Raw genomic sequence first — 13,073 nt, 5'->3', positions numbered from 1 at the left:
CTTTGCTTGGCTGGAGTAGTCCTTGGGCTGAATTGAACAGGACAATGAGACTATTAAGCAGTTTGGCTTTGTTTTGCATGCTGTGGAAACCCTAATTCCCTCCTGGGAGAGGATCTCTGTAAGAGGAGATGCTATTAGCATCTGCAAGAGAAAGCAGCCAGACCTCCAGGGATAAGGAGCCTTGCATCCTGAGTTTCACACTGCTCAGCTCAGGCAGCTCCTCACCAGTGATGCTGGAGAAGCTGGAGTCTTTAAGTTTGGTTGAGTTAAAATGAATGAATATAAAATCCTTCATGCCTGATGTGAAATCAAAGGGCATTACTTGCAGTGTGTCTAAGAAATGTTTTGAAAAGAGTTAAGTCAGGATTTGTGGCCAAATGCAAACAAGGTCTGGACAATACACCCAGCATTGCTCCATCTGGCATTCCAACCCAGCCCAGCTGTGACTTCAGGCTGAGTACCAATCCACTGCCTGCCAGGGACTAGAAAAAAATATTCCTCTCCAAAATGTCTGGCCTCAGTAATACTGGGTGGTTTCTTTCCTGACTTTTTTTCCCCACTTTGTAATAGCAAACATTTTCTGCTATGGGAGGCTGGACAAGAGCCTGGCTGGAATAACATAATTTAAAGAGTCATATCCTTCTGCAGGATATGCACTTTTGCATGAGCACATGGAGCCCACATGGAAACAGAGATGCTGTGAAGAAGGGGAGCCCTGACATGTCACTGTCATATTTTCTAGAAAAATCCCTTCACCAGGATTTCTTCTCCTGGGAAGCTGAGAAACCTCGGAGAGAAATGAAAACAATAATTATCTGATTGCTTCTCCTGTGTTTGCTGCTTTGGAATGTGGCCTGGAGATTGTTTACCAACAGGTGCATGTTTGATTGGTTCCATGTGAATTGTTTTTACTTAATGACCAATCACCATCAGCTAGTCAGACTCTGAGGAGTCAGTCATGAGTTTTTCATTATCATTCTTGTTAAGCCTTCTGTCCGTATTCTTTCTCTTTCTTTAGTATAGTTTTAGCATAGCATTCTTTTATATAATATCATAAAATAATAAATCAGCCTTCTGAGAACGTGGAGTCAGACTCCTCGTCTCTCACCTCGTCCTGGGGACCTCACAAACTCAACACTGACAGACAATACAAAGGCACATTCAAGCCACTGCAGCAGGTTATCAATAATCACACCCTGATTAGGGAACTTTTCATCCATCCCCAGGTACAGTTGCATCTCTGGGGCTTGTCCTGCATCATCTTGTTTAGGATCCCCTTCTCTGGACAAATGCTGGCTCCCAACCCGATACTCTTCCTGTGTTAAAAGTGGGTGTCACACAGATGATGCCAGGATTTTTCCTCCTGGGAAGTTTTCTGGCCCTGGCTCATGAGCTGCTGTGCATGTGGGTCAGAGCAGAGGTGCGGCTGCGCCCAGGGCAGCTCAGGAGGTTTGCAGAGCCATGTGGGCACAAGGGCTTTGCTGAGTTCATCTCCATTCAGCCCAGACTCTGTCAGGTGCACAGCCCTGCCTTGCATAGCACCTGCTCCCAGAACAAGCCCAGTTATCACTGCAGGGCCAACCAGCTTCAGAGGCTGTGGAGAGGGAACCGAGGGAGGACATCAGCAGGATCCATACCTCACATGTGCCCTCAGTCCACAGACCAAGGTAAATCTGCCTCCGGCTGGCCACACCAGAATCCTACACGTGGAATCCCAGCTTCTCACTTGGCACTGCCCACATCAGCAGCTGCAGCTTTGCCACTTATCTCAGCCCAGATCTGCCCCTGAAACAGGCTATGCCTCATTCCCCTGGCATGGATGCTGCTTCCAGGTCAGTGTCTAAAATCACCTCCCCTCGTGGCAGGACGATTCCTAATAGTGTTAAATGGGATGCACACCTGTGGCTGCTGCGATGCAAACCAGGTTGCTATGGTGCTGATCCTCCCAATTATTTTTGTACACTTGGCAGGCCTCACCATCCACCTGCAACTGGCACAGCAACATCAAAATCTAATGAAGTAAAGATAAAGCCTCTAGAGGCAAATATAAATTACTAACAAGCTTTTCACAATGCCAGCATGTGCCAGCCAGACATATTAAAGAAAAAGCTCGGGCTGCTTCTGCTCTTTCCTCTTCTGTGCCACTTAGGGATTTCCTCCACCACAGGCAGTCATGGATATGATTTCACCTCACTAAACCTCACCATGCCCAAGGACAGCTATTTTTTTTCAATTTACTTCTGAAAGTCAATCTATCTTAGAGCTGCATGAGGGATAGAAAGTCTGCTTATCCAGTGCACACAGACAGATGGCACAATAGAGTGAAAACCTGAGTCAAGGATGCTGGTCAGAATTCACCTTGCTAAATATATGTTCATGCTGGAGGCCCTCACACTCAGGCTCAGGTCCATCAGGCACTCCAGTTGTTCTGGCATCCCCCAATCCTAAACAGGATCGGGGATTTTCAACATTCGAGGGCTCCAAGTGTTTTCTTGTCCATGCAGGAACTGCAGGGTACTGGAAGCTCGAGTTCTCCATACCTGTCACAGCCCAGGGTAACAGCCCTGTGTGATCACCTCTGCGTCCATACCTGCACATACACGGCCTGCATGGAAAAAACAGCTGCCACAGGAGCCACAGGCTGGGAGAAAGGCTGACGTTGCTGTTGTCACTGTGCTTGGGGCCTGGCCCCATCAGGCAACTCCAGATGTGCACCTCAGCGCGTCCTGTCTTCGGCAGAGCCCTTTCTCACACCCTGACAAAAGAGATGCCTCAGAGGGCTCAATGAAATGCAAATGTAGCTGGTTCAAAAAGAAAATGAAATTCTAAGGGTTTGCACAGGAAACAGCCTGGGGGCAGAGAAAGGGCTGAATGCTTTTCATTGAAATGCAGAGTGGAAATTTTCTTTCTCAGGAAGAGCAAAAACCCCCCTCGGGGTGATAATTTTGTTAAGGTAGCAGGAGAGTAACTGGTAGCAAAACCTATTCTAAACTGGTCCTGAGAAACCGTGCGAGTTAAATCATCCCCAGTGTTTTCCACTGCAAGACACTTTCTACTTTTTTCATCACTGCTGTCTTGAAATACACAGGAAGAGAAAAAATTAAATGCACAGGGGAAGAAAAAGTCTATCAAGTCTTAATGAGAGCAGAAATGATGCAAACAAAAACCCCTCCAACACGATCCCACCGTGTCCCAAGCACATTGAGTAAACTACCATTTGCCAATGTTCCCTCTTAGCTGGAGTCATTCATCTCTTCAGCTGCCTGTGCTGTGCTCCTTCTTGGTGGGTGAACCCCTTGCATACAAAACCATCAGACTGCAGAGCTGTCCACTGTCTTCACAGACAACCACCCTTTTGCCACCCTTAAAACTTTTTTAGCTTTGCCAGGCTGTCCTTGAGTGGATTCATCATACCCAGTACATGAGGGGAAAAATGGGAATGGGTTTGGTAGGCAGAAACTAAAGATTTGGCTTAGTCTGAAAAAGAGAGGCGCTGATCCAACCCGCGGGGAGCGTTTGCTGGCAGAGGGAGCAGCCCAGAGGAATATGCCTTGGAGGGGGCGCTGAATTCAGCAGGGGCCAATGCCAGGGAGCCACGGGCCGTCCTGGCACATGGGGTGTCCTGGCACGTGTGCCAGCAGTGGAGGCGCAGCCCCAGTGCCTGGCTCTTCCACTTGGCACAGGGTACTCCACTTCCCTCTCACGCTCCCTCGGCCTCCGTGCGCCGCCGCCGGTGCGCTAATCGGGGACAGAGCCTCGCACGTCAGCCACACCTCCGGCTCCCATCATCCGGGCTCCCCCCTGACGCTGCACAGCCGCCTGTCCCTGTGTCACCAGAGCCCTGCCCCGGCTGAAGAACAGACAGACAAGCTGTGTCTGGCTTTTTTACTAATCAACAGACTAGTAAACTTTTTTCCCTATGGTTTTTCCCTCCTTTGTACTCCCCAGACACCCAGTTTATACCACATGCTTCTGCCTGTGTATGTGTATGCCAGCCCAAACCCTCCCTGTTCCATCCCTGCAATGTCTCCCTTGCAGTTCTGTGATGACAGGAGTGACAAATTCTGCCTATTCTTTCATTCCAGCTTGTTCTGAGGACCATGCATGCTGAGAAATGCTGCAGAAGGAATGGAGTCTGTTTTATGAAATATCTCTATCGTAGGGACTCTTTGATAGCTATGAAGAAAGCAAACTCTGAACTTTACACACAGGAGGAAAGCATGAAAATTCCCATCTCTTCTGGTGCTTTTTCACTGAGTGTGCAAACAGCCCGTGGTTTTGAGAACCCAACGCTTCCCTCATCTGCTACTGGACTGCCCAGGAGCCCCTGGTAGTTCTCCAGAGATAACAGAGATGACAGTCACCCACAGGCAGGGCCTGTAAAAATGGTCATATATGGAGCTGTGATATCTTTTAGGAGGCAGGGTAGAAAATAAAACAAGCAGCCTTGGAGAGGAGGATACAAGAACTGGAGCTTTTTTCCCTCCCAGCTCTAGTCCACAGGGCTGAAGGAGGAGGGTGGTGCCCTGCTCTGTTTGCTGGAGGAGACAGGGCTTGGGGCAAACAACTTCAGGCTGGTTTTCTGTTGACTCCAACAAGCAGAGCAATTACAGCCATCCTCTGAAGTGTGGGAGATAAAGGTTATCTCCAGTAAAAAGAATGCTGATATTTCTGGGTAGCCCTTGTGCACAGAGAGGAGTAGCTACGCAAACTCCCTGAGGACTTTGGGAAACACAAAAGCGCTTCAGAGTTTATGTGCTGATAAGGCTCCTGGGAAAAGTTTAACCTAACCTTTCTCCAGCTCTTTGCTTTCGCAGAAAAACTCTATGTGTACCTATGTGAAGAAATCTCAAGAAGAAAATTTGAAATACATATATATAAAATTTAAAATATATATATTTTTTTTTACTCAAGTTTCACTTTCTACATGGAAAAAAAAAGATCCAACTCCACCAGGTCAACCCCACGGAGATGACCTGAGTGATTGGGGAAATTAAAATATGATGACATGCCACTTTTTTTTTTTCTCTGCTGCATTTCATGTGTTCTTTAGGCTCTCATTCTGCCCTGTAGAAACTGCAGTTACAAAAGACTGAGTCTACTCACAGTTCCCATGTGGCTGTGTATGTGGAACCATCTGTTGAAAAGAGAAGTCAGTTGTAAGCACTTAATAATTGGATTTACGTATTTCTGGATTAGTAATACTTTTGGATACTCTATTGTACTAACAAAATACATGAATAGACAGTGCTGTCTTCTAAGCACTGTTGATAATTTCTATTCCTTTTTGAGATGCTGCTTGGAAATCCTTTTCTGGAGTCATCAAACCCTGGCTCTGAAGAGGAAGTGCACTGCTTTCTGCAGTTACTTTTTCCTCTTGAATTTCCTGGTTTAAATTCCTTGGAGCATATTTCTGCCTGACTGGCAGAATATCTAAATGAATAGCTCCTGGCAAAATGTAAACACCGACACATTAGGGGGCAAGTTACTTTAATTGGGAAAACTAGCAGATATTTGTCTAAACAACACTATAATTGTTTTAAGGAAGTAAATACAAGACTGACTAGCTATGAAATGCTTTTCATCTGCTAAAGGAATTTCTTGTATTCATTTCAGGCAAAGACTACAGCAAGGATTCCCACTGAAGTAAATGACCTAAATAAGAGTAAGTGCTACCCAAGGTAAAGAAGTTTACAAGCCCCTGAGACAATAAGGTTGCAGAAATGGGATATTTTTCTTTGTGAGGGGTCATGTGAGCCAAGGAACATGGATTTACCTGCCAGAAGGGCTGGAAACTACACAAGCACTGGAATTGCTTGTTTGTGTCAGTGAGCAGTTCCAAATGCCTGTGGTGATCACATCCCTTCAGTTACTGTACTACAGCAGGGCTTTTGGGTCTGCCTAATGGTTACTTCCAAAGGTGTGTTAGTGGAAATGCCTTGTTAAGAAAATTTAAAACAAGTTGTTTTATACATCTCTCTTTACCTGTAATGTGAAATTACTACAAAACAGACATGGGCATGAGATGAGCTTTTTCCTTCTGAGGAATAAGCTTGAATTGAATGTTCCAGGCACTTTCCATGCTGGGATGCCAGAACTGAAGTGACCCAAATGTGTCTGCTTTAGATCTGGAGCTCATTCTGAAACAATGATCTTCCCAAGGTTTAACCACTGTCCCATCCTACAGCTGGTGTGGCTTTGGGACTCCTTGTCAGAGAATCTTTAGGAATTCAGCCCTGTGAATTCCAGCAAATGACAGATTTAGCAGCAAACTCCATCCCTAAGCTACTGACTGCTGGAAGCTTATCTGTGCTCTAATTCTATGATTACCACCCTTCCCTTACTTATCTCTCTTGCTAGACCATGAAACACAGTGGAAATAAATAGTAACAGAGGCTGTCATGCACAATGCTAATTATGCATTCAATGCTTCAGAGGTCCTGAGGGATTTTTGCTTCATGATAACAATCTGCTTTCTTCCTCATTTGGCAGCAAATCCAATTACATATAAATGATCAACCCCTAAACCTTGACACAACCTTTTATAGTGATCCTCGGTCCTGCGGTCTCACAGATGGCCAAGCCTATCTGGAGCCATTTATTTGCTGTTGGTTTATATGCCTGCTGTAAAATGCTCTATTGCCTTTTTAAGAAACCTCAAGCTCCAAATCTAAGTTTGTGCTTTTGGACCATAGAGTCTATAAAACATCCTGGGTTTATGTTCTTCTGCACCTAGTGGATAGACACAAGATTTTTTTAATCTTGTGTCTATTTTAAAGATTAAAAAAAATACACGTTCAGATAAGAAAAATAGTTGGAGCATGAGTGAAAAAAAAGAGCAGTCAGTGCAGGTAAGGTTTCCTAAGGTTTTTTCAGGCAGAGAAGTGATGAGTTTGAAGGATGAACCAAAGGGGACTTAAATCTGGAGTCTGTAGGAAGAATTAAATATGGCAGGCCTTTCATATACATTACTGACACTGTGAGTGAAATAAAAATCTGCTCCATGGTCAAAGAGTAACTGGATCACAGAACAGAAATTATCAGGTGAGTTGTGATCATTACAAATACTTTGGAGCTGGGTCTGCACAGCACACAAATATTACCTGACACAGAATTAAGGACAGGGTAGATTTCTCTGAGAACAGGGCAAAGCATAACTTAGGAGGAGGATAAGATGGGCAGGGTGCAGATGGATGAGACACCATGATGTAACATTGCTTGTGCCATGATTGTGCCTGGAAACCTGAGTCAGATCCTGTGATCCCACAGCATAAAATGCCACGTCAATTTCTCCTAAAAAACTTTAAATCTTCATCAGCAGTAACACTTCCTGTTCCAGTCTGAGTTTCCAGTGGCTTTTCAGTTGAAGCTACAAGTAGAGCAAAGAGTAAAAAACACCAGCTGGGAGAATAAACATTACCCTGGCACACTCTGAGCTGGCCAGCCAAAGAATTTATCATACCAGAGCATAAATATGAGGATGAAAGTTCTCAAAAAAACAGATTCCAAGAAAGCCATCCAACTGTATGGCTCTGATCTTCATTTTCTACCTGAAGGAAACCACAGATAAGTGCAAGCTGGGCATCTCCACTGTGGTTTTCAATCTTCATACCAGCTGGAAAGGGATAAGAATAATCAGGAGGCTCTGCATGCTCTGAGGAGGAGCAGCAGCAAAGAAGGGCTTATATGAAAGCACCCTTTATTTCCTGACCCAGATACCTGCAATAGGTGTGGGTTATCCCAGAGCCAGTGAGGGCAGCACAATGTAAACATCAGAGACACACATAATTAATTACATAATGAACAGCCTCAGTGGTTCATGTACTTCACAATTACTTTTATAAGGGATGTTGCTGTTATTTCCTGCTTAAGATAGAAATATCTAGAACCTTTTGCAACACCAAATCACACCTAATAAGACATTTCACCAGTGAAGAGGCACCCTGGTCTAAATAAACCTCCCAGAGCCACTGTCTGAGGCCCTGAACAGCCAGAAGCACTTAGAATTTCTCTTTTCCTATTTCACTAGTTTCATTTTGCATCCTGAGGTGCCATCAGCTCCTTAAGGACTGGCCAACCCCAGCATTACAGAGCAGTCTTTGCAAAGATCACTGAGTCCCATTCATATGGTAACCTGACCTGATTCAATTTTTCACATCTGCTAAGGAGATCATGATAGAATTCATCCCAGCAGCAGGCCAGACATGCAGCAGGTGGGCAGCAGAGGGAACCTGAGCTGGAGGTGGCACTCCTAGCCCAGCTCCCTTTCCTTTGTTAGCCTGGGCACTCGGTGCTACTATAAATACACAGCAGTCACTTGACCTTGGCAGCTGTGGCTGCAGTAATTCTCCTTTGCAGCTGGCAGGGGTTCAAGAGGAGCACATGCCTGCTGCTCCTGCTGCTCAGCTGGAAGGAATGACCTTCCTCTTGCTCTGAAGGTGCAGCTCTGGGACTGCCTTATGCTCAGCTAAGAAGGACTAATCCCAAGACAGTGACCCCACCTTCTGTTTCCCCCTGCTACACATTCCTACTCACTTTTCTGACTGAATCAGACCGAAAATCAATTGAATTTTTTCCCCTCCAACAATTCAGCCCACTTTCAGAGTGAAGGGAAAGAAAATGCACTTTTAGGAATAAACATATTTTTCCTCTGTGGCAGACATGTGGATTAGAACAGATGAGTCAAAATAACTTGTCTTTTTCTTTCACTTAAGATGACCAGACAACTATAAATGTATGCTTTGTTTATCTAAAGGTAGATGAGAAAAACCCCATCATCAATGTGTATATCCATCTTTTCATAATTCCCCATTGAAAAGTTTTCCTAAGACAGCTGAGCAGAACCCTCTAAAATTCTGCTGGGAGGTGAGCAGCCCTGTAAGCACTTTGTCCTCTCAGCCTGTACTTTAGGATTAGTCATATTGCCCTCAGATCACATGTCAGGTGCTGATATTCTGCCACTGAATGGCAGATGTCTGTGAGGTGCTGTGTTTTCTCCAGCTAAATTCCTGGATCAACAGTTCACTGCTGAGCAAGCCCTGGATGGCTTCTGTCACATCAGGTTTCAGAATCACAGCCTCATGCCTGGCAGATCTTTCAATGAAGTGTTTTCCTTTGCCAAGGAACCATCCATGGGAGCAAAGGCTGCCCAAGGCCAGTATCCACAGGCATTTTTCATGGCAAAAAAAGACAAAAGAGGGCAGGGCTCTTTCTGCATTCCTTTAATAGCCAACAGCTTATAATGGGTATTTAGATAATATTACAGTTCACAGATGCTACAGTAAAAGGCATTGCCCAGAAGTCACAACTGTATTTTTTTGTCATTTACTAAAAATGAAGCAGAGCCCTGGCTGATTCTTAGAAGTGCTGCAATCAATTTGAATTTTGTCAGAATACCACACTGTTACCAGTGGCACTTAATACATGGAGTAATGTAATGATACCATAGTGGAAGAGTTCCCTTAGACATATGTCAGGTGTCCAAGGTGGCTGGGCTGATCTCAGCAGGTTTTCTATGCAGAGGTGACATAAACCGTCCCAGAAACAGGAGCTTGCTCTAAAAGACAAGCCTTCCTGGCTGAAACTCTTTTCAAAGTCTAACTGCACTGGCAAATCCTTCCTAGCACTGAGGGAGTTTCAGCATGGGCAGAATTAGAGGGACAGAGAGAGTGCAAAGAGAACAGGAATAAGCACTTGATGAGGATAAATCATCCGTGCTCGTGAAGCTCGTTCAGTTGCTCTCTGGAAGTCAGGAGAGCAAAGACTTGTTTATTTTATTAAAGGTTATTAAAATTACCTTGTACAAACAGGGACAGATGTCAAGTCCTTTCATTCCATGAAGGATGTAGGGCTGTAGATGCCCTCTAAGTGTACCTCCTATCATAGGGCAAGACAGTTTAATGATGTTTGTGCAACAATGGAACAACTGGAGGGAGAGTGGAATGTAATTACTTTTGTGGGTTTATTTGATTTGAAAGGTGAGCACCACGTCCCCAAGCAGTTCCAGCAGCTGCAGTGGTATTGAACATCACTTGTGATATAATGTAGGCAGGCACAATATAATCTGAAATGTATTAAGCAGCATCACACTTTCAACAATTTAATTGAGGAATAGGTTTGCAGAAGTGAATGACTGCAGGCTGCATCAGCAAGAGTAAACAATAAGTTTAGGAAATCTCATCATTTTAAAGGGCTTTTAATCTATTCACTGATGAAGAAATACATGAGTGTGATGATCACTGAAGGCAGCGATGAGAAGAGCATCAATCTGTAACTAGAGGGGTGACTTGGGAAAAAATGGGGGTTTGACACCTATCCCATAATGGTCATTAATTGTTTGTCTTCAGTTCTCTGAACTTTTCAAAATAGCTCAGATAAGGGCCCCTATTTTTCAGGCATAGATCCAGCCCAGCCAGGCAGAGAAGTCCAGTGAAGTTATAAAAGAATAAGACAATTCATGATCACACAAAATGCAGGTTTTTTCTGCTTACAGGATAGTTTTCATGCAAAATGCTTTACTATTTTTTAGAACTTTTAAAATAAACCACTTCTAGTTGCACTTTTGGAAGCTGGAAGCCCCTGTAATCGAACATGCATCCTTTTAAATGTATTAATTTTAATTACTAGTCCAAGTACTGGTCAATAAAACTAAAATCCAGGCAGGAAAAATTTCTACCTACTTTCCTTAACATGCTAAAAAGCAAATCAACAAACTGCAGGAAGCCTGTGACTTTCTGAATGTGTCTTGGCATTAGCCTGCAAGTTTACAATGACATGGAGATTTTGGGAGTACAATTTACACAGTAAATCTCTGGCACACGTCAAGGAAAAAAAATGTGGTGCTTATCTAGCCAGTGTAGCTCATATCAGTGCTGGGGCTGATTCAAGACAATTTACAACAGGTTGCGTGCATGGGTTACTATTAATAAGAAGTGTTGGAATTACAGCGTCAGGCACAGAAGAGACATTCAGAGACACTAAATTGAGCTGAGTGAAGCCAATTCACACCCCCAGCTACTTCTGCACTCTGTGCAAATGTAAGCTTCTCTAGAAGGCAGCTCAGAGCATGAGCTTAATTTAGACTCAAGTTACAGGAGAGGCAGAGAACTGATTTAGTGTTTCCCAGCCATGACACAGGGAAGGGACTCTCCCTGTGCTTCTTTGTCCTGGATCTTCCTGAGCTGCGTCTGGTATTCGCTGGGCACTTCACCAAGCCCAGTCAGTTGGCTAATGAACAAAAATCTGCTTCAAGGAAATAAAAGTGATAGTTTCCTGCTGCTTTAATGAGCTGAAATGGCTCAGGAAAAGCTTAGAGAAGCTTGTGGGTCTGAGGGATAAGCAGGGGTGGAGGGCAGACCTTTGAGGCTTGCCTGATCCCGCAGAGATCAGCTTTGGACTCAGCGCTGCTGGGAAACATCACCCTTGGCTGCTCTCTTTGTGGAGAGAAATTTTAAGTGGGCACCTGTTAGATCCAAAACAAAGATATTTGTTGCAGTCATCCTAAAGTTCCTGTCTCAGTTGGCTTTGCCTACAGCATTATAAACCAAAGTGGAAGCTTGATTGGTTTAATAACTGAGCTGTGTTTTATAGTTGGAAGGAGGAGATTCAAAATGTGTCCACAGATATATTCCTTCACCTTTTGTGCATCACCTCCTAGGACCACTGCTGGAAAACATAACTCTCATCACTTCACAGAGAACTTGCACCTGTCCCCACTTCCAGCAATGATTTTCCCCCTTTAAGTCCCTCTAACCAGAGGAACAGATTTGCAGGGTCAGGTGAAACAAGCTGTGACTGAGGACACTCCAGGAGCCTCCCAGCATTTGGACAGAGATTGACACTGCGTTTGCCAACAGTTCTCTTCCCCCTCCCTGGGAACCCAACACCATCAAGGGTAGGATGATCCCTCACACCACCTCATCAAAGGAATTCTGCCAAATTCAATCAAGAAATCCCTACCATACTAGTCCCTTCTGTGTACAGTGCAAAGCTTGTCCCTAGACTCAGGACTCAGATGCATCAATGGAGACAAACCTCCCTCATTACTGGGAAATGTTAAATAATGCTTTCTGGAAGCTCAGCTGTGTCCACAGCTTTTTCCACAGAGCTTGTGCTCTGTGAATGGCAGTGCTAAGGGTCCAGAGTGCAATATGGCAAAGGTTCTTCAGATAGCACTGGATGCTTCCCAAACAGGAGGACGGTCAGTCAGCCTTGACCCTTAACATCAGCAATGTGCTTCAAAGGCAGCGGCTGCAAGGCTGTGACTGCTCTGGAGAAGTTTATGTAAACCACAGACAGGTTTCTGTGTAACAGGCAAAAATGTATTCAGTCTGTCTCCAGAATTACTTTTAACAAGGTAAATTGTGGGATCATGTAAGTAAAAGTCTAGGTGGGAGTGGGAGTGGTGAATCTGTTCTCCAGCAAAATTCACTGTAAGCAATATCCAGACATAGGTGTTCAAATAACATAACCTGGAGTTCCTTCTCCCGGTACAACACACATACAAGGAAACCTGGAATCAGCTCTTAAAGAGGTAGCAAGTCTACAGCTGTGGAACTACTTCAGAAGTCATTAAAGGCACAAGATGTGTTTCTATGTGAAGCACTAATGAAAAATCTACTGTAAAACAATGAATTATTGTATTACAGGAGGCAATTCTTACTTATTACCTCACTGCTATTACAATAGTGCTGTACAGGACTACTACAAAAATCTTTGTACAAAGATCAATTGAAGTGCTACATACCAGATGCGCCCCACTCTGTGTGAGAGTACAGGGGGTGACTGCACTGATGTAAAAAACTCTCCAGTATGAACACAACCTTGCATCTGTTTCTGGAGAGGTGTTAGTCTGACAAGGTCATATTCACTCCTTCAGACATACAAGTAAAACCACAAAATCCATACATAAAAATCTTAGGACTACTAAGTTTCCTGAACAGTTAACCAGTTCAGAGGAAAAAAAAAACCCATCCTTATTGTATGGAAATTCATCTATTGATAAAAAAAAAAATCATTGTCTGTCTGTAATTTCAGTTTCATATATTTTTGCTTGCATATGCACTGTTTGCCCC

Source organism: Geospiza fortis, unplaced genomic scaffold (assembly GCF_000277835.1).
Source record: "Geospiza fortis unplaced genomic scaffold, GeoFor_1.0 scaffold242, whole genome shotgun sequence".
Classification (NCBI taxonomy): Eukaryota; Metazoa; Chordata; class Aves; order Passeriformes; family Thraupidae; genus Geospiza; species Geospiza fortis.
The sequence above is the reverse complement of the archived record's forward strand: the minus strand, read 5'-3'. Positions refer to the sequence as shown.